Source organism: Chroicocephalus ridibundus, chromosome 3, assembly GCF_963924245.1.
Source record: "Chroicocephalus ridibundus chromosome 3, bChrRid1.1, whole genome shotgun sequence".
In the NCBI taxonomy this organism is placed as follows: Eukaryota; Metazoa; Chordata; class Aves; order Charadriiformes; family Laridae; genus Chroicocephalus; species Chroicocephalus ridibundus.
The window spans coordinates 41,300,269-41,308,118 of record NC_086286.1 but is presented as its reverse complement, the minus strand read 5'-3'; positions in this window follow the sequence as shown (position 1 = coordinate 41,308,118).

Sequence of the window (7,850 nt, the reverse complement as noted above, 5' to 3'; positions counted from 1 at the left end):
AAACTGCTTACTGCTTTCTTGTTCGTAGATTTGTAAGCATAAAAGGAAAGTTTACGCAGACTAGTATTTCTTGACTTTAGTTTTGAAGCATGGCGTGTTGCTAATAATATATCGCTTTAGCAAGTTTTGACGAGGCGGGAGGCAAGAAAATAAGCTGATTCTATGGAGACTGCTGTTGAGGGGCTGCTTCCTTCTGCCGTTGTTGGCTAGCACTGCAACTTAGAGGGCTGGGCAAAGGTCTTTACACGTGGATTCAATTATCCCGACCATCCGAGTCCCTGGAAATAACTAACGGTTACTGCTTTTGTTCTCACCGTAAAACCCCGAGTATCTTCACGTGGATCTAGAAGGAACGAATACTTGCTCAGCACAGGGAACGGGAAAAGACGAGGTGGAGCTATTTAGAATATACTGTGTTGTCTCAGGCAGTCCAAGCGGTTCCTTGAAGTGCAGGGTTGAGCTGTCGGATGTGAGGGCTGGCCAGTTTGACAAAGTGTTGCCGACTGGAACTTTCAGCTTTTCTCTCATCGCTGCCTTTTACCCTGTTAGATGCAGAGTGGGTCGCCGTGTGGGCATTTGTCGTCAGTGCAGGAAGTACTGCAATGGGATGATTTCTGCCAGTTGTGGCTACAGCTCGCATTGTAAAACTGCTCACTTTGTCCAGGAGTGGTGGCAAATCGTAGTCAGGAACAGAAATACCAGAAACGGGGCACGCGATGGCGTACACTGAACACTCTCTTCTCCGTCCCTTAAACACAGAGGCTGTCATCGGTAGCAGAGAGTACACTGTATGTTTCTGACTTTACACCCAGCAGTGATCTGAAAGGAAAAGCGGCATTTCACTGTCCTCAGTTTCATCTGTGTGAGTGTGAAGTCAGTCTGTTTGGTAATGACTATTGCATTAACAGGCTTTTTTTTAACTGTAGGTGGTGGAAGATAGTGCGCTTAAGTCACCAACCTCAGAAGCAGCACCGGCAACGCCAGGATAAAGTGAAGGACATCCATCGGGCGATCGTCCATACAGCTAGGATTCTCCAGAGTCATAGTCAGCATGTTGTTTGACTGTCAATAAACATTGTTGAATGTGATGCAGCTGAAGGAGACGGAGAGCTTTTTACACCTCAGAGTAATTTTCAGAGACAAGCGTTGTAATAAGGAATGCCCCCCAGCCCTCCTCCTCTCGCTTAGCTTTTGTAGCTGAGCAGACGGCAGAGGGTATGGAACATCCCTTTGGTCAGTTTGGGTCAGCTGTCCTGGCTACGTGCCCTCCCAGGATCTTGTCTTTTTTCCTCCTGAGTCCTTTCTCAGACCCAGCCTTCGCACCGCACCCCTAGCAGCTCCCTCTGCATCTCCGGGATGATCAGTTCGCCCTCCTCTACGAGCAAAGGAACCCAGAATATCTTCCAGGAAGGAGAACTGGAACCCCACGTGGACTGATGGAGTAAGGTGGGCTGTAGTTAGTGATTTTTCCAGTTAAAGGCTTTACAGACCGTGATTACACTTGCAGTTTTATAGAGTTTGCTCAAACTGCTTACGTTGAGAACTGGAACTGCAAATCAGAATGGCAGACTTGCATTTGGTCTTAAACGGCTATGTTAGGCCTTCTGTAACGTCACCTGCCTGCCTGCAGGAACACTCGGAATTAGGAGAATTTGAGATTTGAGGTTTGTGCGGTGACGTCATCCTGGGAGCTTCGTCCAGTTTTGTATGGACTGTATCTATTTCATTCTTTCCCTTTTTATTTTATTATTAGGATTTCATGAAAGCAGTTTAGTTTCTCCTAAGCTCGTAAATCTCTCTCTACCTCTCCTCCTCCTCTCCGTGTACGAGAGGTTGGGGGGGAGCATCTGTCGCCGGCCATTGGCCAATTCGGCCAAAACCACGACAGATTTATTGGCGCCCGACGTGGGGCACGAACGCAGCTCTGATAGATTGCCTGAATAGTTTGAATTCCAGCTTGTTCAGGGAGAACAGAGAGTTCACAGCATGTCGGTCTTACGTGAAATCTGGTATCGTGCCTTTAGAGAGCTTTGTATGAAGTTAATGGATGCAGTGGGGTTTAAGCGGTCAAATATATTGCATGGCCTGTTTCTCGTTTGTGTTTGGACGCGGTGGTCTAAGCGTGCCACGTTGGCGTGGGTTTGCCTTCAGAGGTATAAAATAATTGCTTGGATAACGGTTCTGCCTGCCTATCTTGGGCATGTCGTGATGGAGGCTTTTCCTAATTACACTTTCGGGATGGATTCTTTTCCTCATTACGCTCTTGGTCGTACCTGGGGAAAGTTGACTTTGCCCTTCGGTGATGATGCCAAAGCGACAGTAACAGAATCGGGATGAGAAACCTTCGGGCCGTTTCGAGAGTGAAGGTTACTTTCATTCGTACGTGATCCTGTTGTCGGTTTTCCCGAGTGTGTTGCAGGGCTGGTTTATTGTTAAATATCGGTGCAGGAGTGAGTATGATGTGACATGTGATGTTGCTACTCAGACCCCGGGGCCAAAGCCGAAGACAGCAGAAACTCGGGCAGCCCTGCCACCGAAAGCTGCAGTAGGAATTCAGACAACCCCCCCACGGAAAGCTACAGCAGAAACTCAAACAACTCAGGTGACTGCCCAAGCCGCAACACAGGCACAAACAACACCACCGGCCCCGACACCAGCCCGAGCGGCATCGGCTGCCCCCCACCGGCCCCGGCATCGGCCAGGCCCACGGCGGCTGCGCCGCCCAGAGGCCCCGGCGAAAGCCACGCCTCCGCCCATACAGGCCAAAGCCACGGCCCGGCCGTAGGGACACCGCCGCCAGCGGCATGGGCTGCCCCCACACGGGCCCCGGCAAACGCCACGGCTCCGGCCCGGAGGCGGTGGAGAAAATGACTAAGACAATAGCTGAGCAAAATGAGAAAAGTGCGAAACTTCTTCATGAAATGCTTGAAAAAGTGTCTGAGAAGGGGAAAGAATCCCACTCTTCCCCTGAACAGAGCCAGCTTGCAGTCATTAAGAAACAACGGTAGCGATTCAGCTTTTGGCCACCTCACTTGCTCTTCCTCACTTGGCGGTACAGTTCTGCTCTGACTTTGCGAGCCTGTCCAGCTTGCTGGTCTCCTGGGCACCGTTTTCCCCACTTCACGGTTCAGTTTTCTATTGGAACCAGAAGAGGGAGGGGCTAGGAAAGGCCAAGTGGGTGCTACTCTTTGCAATGATGGCGTGCTCTCCTGTCATTCCACCTTACGAAACCACGCTCTTACGGTCTTTAGTTCCCCATAGAAGGCAGGAGTGGGTCAGACGACGAGTAAAGAGAACGTCTTGTTTCTGGCCGTGTTTTCCGGTTCCTTCTGGAAAACCGTCTGGGGAGAGTTGCCTCTTAAAATCAGGGCGTGGGGGCGCTCAAAAAGCTCACGCGAATACTGAGTGAGAATGCTTGGGACAGTCTGGTAAGGAACGAAAGCAAAAGGAAGCTTGTTTCTCTATGTTTTCTGCCTTGACCCTATCTTCAAAGAAGCCCATAAATAATTCTTTGGCATCGATTTTGTAATTCCAACATTGCAAAACGTTTTCCTCTACTGAATACTGTTGGTAATCAAAAAATCAATTTGATACTTCTCTTTCTTTTCAGGACCACAAGAAAAGGAGGCTCTTGGTCACCTCCACCGGTGGAAATAAAATTCGTCTCTCCTTTTGGAAGTGCACTGGATAAAGCCATGCATCGTATTGCAAGAATATGCCCGGTGTGCAAATATGTCTGAGGATAACCGAGCAGTTTAATCCCCCATCAGAACTTCCCCTCGTGGAACACTACTCTCAGGCTTGTTATTTCAATAAAATTGTTTGCTGCAATTTCATCAGTTCCCATGTAACCACTCGTAAATAGCTTTGTTGTTGATTTCTGGTGGGGAAAACAAGCTACGGGCAGAAACCAATCCATAGGGTCTCACGAGTCGTTTACTTCTTCTCCGTAGTCTTCCTGGTACAGAACAGGTTTCTTTTTGGCGTTGGTGAACTTAATACTGCGAAGCTTAAAGCTTGATGCCGGTGTCTGCCAAGTAGCGAAGGGTTGTTACAAATCTGCTGAGCCGGGGCTTCGTCCTTCCTGGCGGCAGGAGCCCGGCCTGGTGCACCCCAGACCTGGGGGTGTCTCTGTCCCAGACCCTTGGATGCGGCTGCTGCTTTCCCGTTTGCAGGTCAGGCCAGTAGCAAGGCTGAGGGTGCACCACACACATGCACGACAGCAACGCGGCTGGCTACGCAGGCTGCCAGAGACGGGGCCGTGCCTTTACCACCTGCCATCTTGCACTGGGGCAGCTCACAGAAAGCCGCCTCTCTGGCTTGTTGCAGTTGAAGCTCACGAGTGACACCAGAGGCATGCTGTCACTCTGCAGGTTCCCCCACGCAGCCACATTTGCAGAGCCCCAGAGGATCAGCAGAGCCTTGAGCCCAGCTGTCGTCTGTGCCCCAATTCTGGGCTCCGTCTCTCACCTCTGGCTGAGACACCGCATCTTTCCAGAGATGGCTTTTCCTCCTGCTCACTGGCTAGCCCACCCTGAGGTCTGCTAGCGGTTTCCTCGTGCACATTTGGCTAGGGGAAAATACAACAAAAATACAATAAAATGGTGTATTGAAACGTATGTTACGATGGAGTTTAGAAAGTCTTCTCTGATAAAACAGTTTTAGTAGGAAATGTTGAAAATATCCCTTAGTTTCTCTCAAAGTTTAAACACTGTTTTAATTTTTTTAAAACCCTCCTATCTGTAGCAAATGGCTTCTTACTAGAATGATGTGGTGAAATATCCTGTTTCAGAGCAAAAGGATTTCTAAGAGTGGTTTACCAGTACCGGATTTTTGCTGAAATCACGGGTTTTCCCGCGCAGCTCCTGGCTATACAGGAGTAGTACTTAATATCTGTGACTTGGGATTTTTTTTCAAAGGTGTTCTGTTTGGTTTTTTTCTCCACAGACACATTGCTTTTAAAAACTTGAGAAGAAAAGAAGACAGCTCTGCCTTTGAGAAATGGTCCCTGTCCTCATGTGCAGCACTGGCGTGGGCACATCCAGTTGCTCAGAGTCAGTTCCCTTATCAAGTGCTGATCAAGACAAAAGCCCAAACCCAGTGTAAGTAAGGCTATTGCAGGCAGGAGGGAGAAGAGTTTCTGCTGGCTGGGAATGAGTGGCGGATCCGGAGCACACAGGCCACGTGGGAGTCCCGTCCGGAGGAAGCCTGGAAGGAGTGGGAGCACCAGTACGTTGCTGTGGCTCAGGCGAGTTTCCCAGTAACGGGCATTGCGGCCAGATCCATGAACCTCTGGTCTTCTGAGTCTGATGTTTTCCCCTTTTTGTCATCTTTAAGATTTGTTACTCACGCCCCTCTCTGCCCTTCCTTAATAAACCGTGACTCCAGGTCTGGAACTTCTGCCAATAGAAAGGAAGCGTGGCGTCAGTCTTTCAGATCTAATAATTGCTTCCTGATCATGTTTGATAAAATGATGGGGGTTTGATAAAAATTAGGGACTTAATTCTGTCGGGAATGCTGAGCCCTGTGTGGGGTGTATGGCTAACCGGGGTCGTTGAGGTGCTCCCTCTGGATGGTTGTATCGGTCTTGGCTGGCAGCTGGCACAGGCGTTTGGGCACACAGTACCGTACCCTGTTCTGCTGAGGACAGCTTCTTGTTCACCTGCTGCATCAACTGGTTTTCCTGCATTGATCTGCCTGGGGTTTGCTTTGTTAAGACAGTGAAACGAACATAATCAGGCTTCTGTTAATTTTGTGCCTTCTACCTAGGAAGCTGTCGGATACAGTTTTAGAGAACTAATGGTGACAAGGCTTTGCTGGTGTGGTATTGCTTGACTTGTGTGGTGGAGAGAAGCCTTAAATTGGCAGGAGAGAGTCACCAACAAGCCGGGCCTGTTGCACGTGTTGCAAATGCATTTGCAGTTGGGCTTGTCAGGTTGCTCTTTGTCAAAGTATGTTTCAGAATGAGATACGCAAAAGCCGCCTGGACACGGTCGTGGGCAGCCTGCTGTAGGTGACCCTGCCTGAGCAGGGGGGCTGGACCAGAGGACCTCCAGTGATTCTGGAAGGCCTTTCTCTTCATTGTGATGCTGGGATTCTGGAATTCGTGCTGGGATTCTGGAATTCGTGCTGGGAGAGGCGAGCGGTGTGGTGTGCTGGGAGTGCCTTGCTCACCACTGTCTCCCTGTGCTGGGAAGGCTGCGTGTATGTTCTGTCCTGAGACACTCAGCGCCTACGTCTGTCTGTCCAGGTGCACCGAGCAAGGTAAAAAAGAGCGTAAGGTCAGAAGTGCCTTTGGGAACTGCTGCGAGCTTCGCCACGGTAGACGTGGACTGCAACTCTTGAACGGAAGTATAGTCGTGTTGGGGAATAACCGCAGGAGGTAGCTGGGTAAAGTGGCTCCAGCGTCAAGTTCTGATCTGTGTTGGTTTTGTTTGTTTTTTCATGGAGAGGGATGTCACATCTGTGGTCTGCATCAGACACAGGGTCTTCGCTGTTGGGGGCTGTTGGGGTAGAGAGCTGAAATTCTTTCCTCGTCTCACCTTCTGCTGTAGCTTTGTGCTTGTGGAGCATCTGCACAAACTCGGCAAGACAATCTGTAGGCTGCACTTGAGTGAAATAAGGCCGATTGTAGGATTCTGGTACAGACCGTCTCTGTCACGCTGGTGGCTTTTTAGACTACAGCTTAGGGCTTGGATGAAATGTAGGGTTTTTGCCTAAACCGCCGGGAGCGGGGAGGCTTTCTGCCTAAGCGGGAAAGACCTGACCCGGTGGTACTCCCTAAATCACCTGCTCACTCACTCGCTAAATCCTCTTTCTGCAGGAGTAAAATCCGGCAAAGTGCAAATTCACTGAACCTGACGACTACGAGAGTGCAGAAAGTGACTTTTCCATCTGCTGCTCCTCCAGTGCTTGTGAGTTGCTTCCTGTTTCTCTGGGGAAAATGTCATGGAACCAGTCATGAACAACAATTCAAAAATTGGTATAACTTTTATAAACCCTTTTATAACCCTTCCCTGAAATCACTTTAGCTTCCACCTCTGGCGGAATGAAAGAACGACGCCTGTCAGCTGCAGCCTTTCCCAGAGAGCTAGGGAGTCTCTCCGTGCAAGAGGGAGTTAAAAGTTGCCTTAAAAGATGCCTGACTGTGTCCTGGGTGGTGTCCTTTCTAAAAGTGAAGGGGTTTTTAGCCCTCCCTGCAAACTGAGTGTGCCGTTTCACCCGGGTATGAGCTAGCAGCCCGGGCTGACTGCCACAAAAAGGAGATGGACAAATTCCCTCTCCTTCTTCCCGATGCGTGGTCCTGCCTCCTTCCTTGTGCCACCTCTTATGCTTGCTGGTTGTCTCTGCAAGGCAGTTGAGCTCTTGAAGCTGGTGGAACACCACCTGCTTTTCTGGGTGAGTTTCCTGCCTGCTCAGGGAGTGAACTTGGCTCCTAAAGTGCTCTAAGGCACTGTTAAGGCAGTGCGAGGTGAGCCACAGGAGTACGGTAGTAGAACAAAGGAGCAGATGGAGAGATGGGAGGCGGCGGCAAGTCCTCTCTTTTGGTGGCAGGGAAGTCAGCATGTTTTGTGAAACCATCTCTTCAGCTGCGGCTGGCCATATTTTTAGCTTTTTCGTCAGTAAGCCCATTGCATTGTTGGCCCTTGAAACGGATTTTCAGGTACTACCGTCAGTCAAAACTGACGTCCCTGAACCCTGACTTGGCTGAATGTGATTCTGCTTGAACATGTAATTTCTCCATGTTTATTCTTCTTGGAGCTTTTTAATGCAAAAATCTATCCTCAGCCTGTGACTCGTGGTACGCTCCTTTCTTTGGAAATAGTTTGGAAGTCATAAGTACCTAAGGT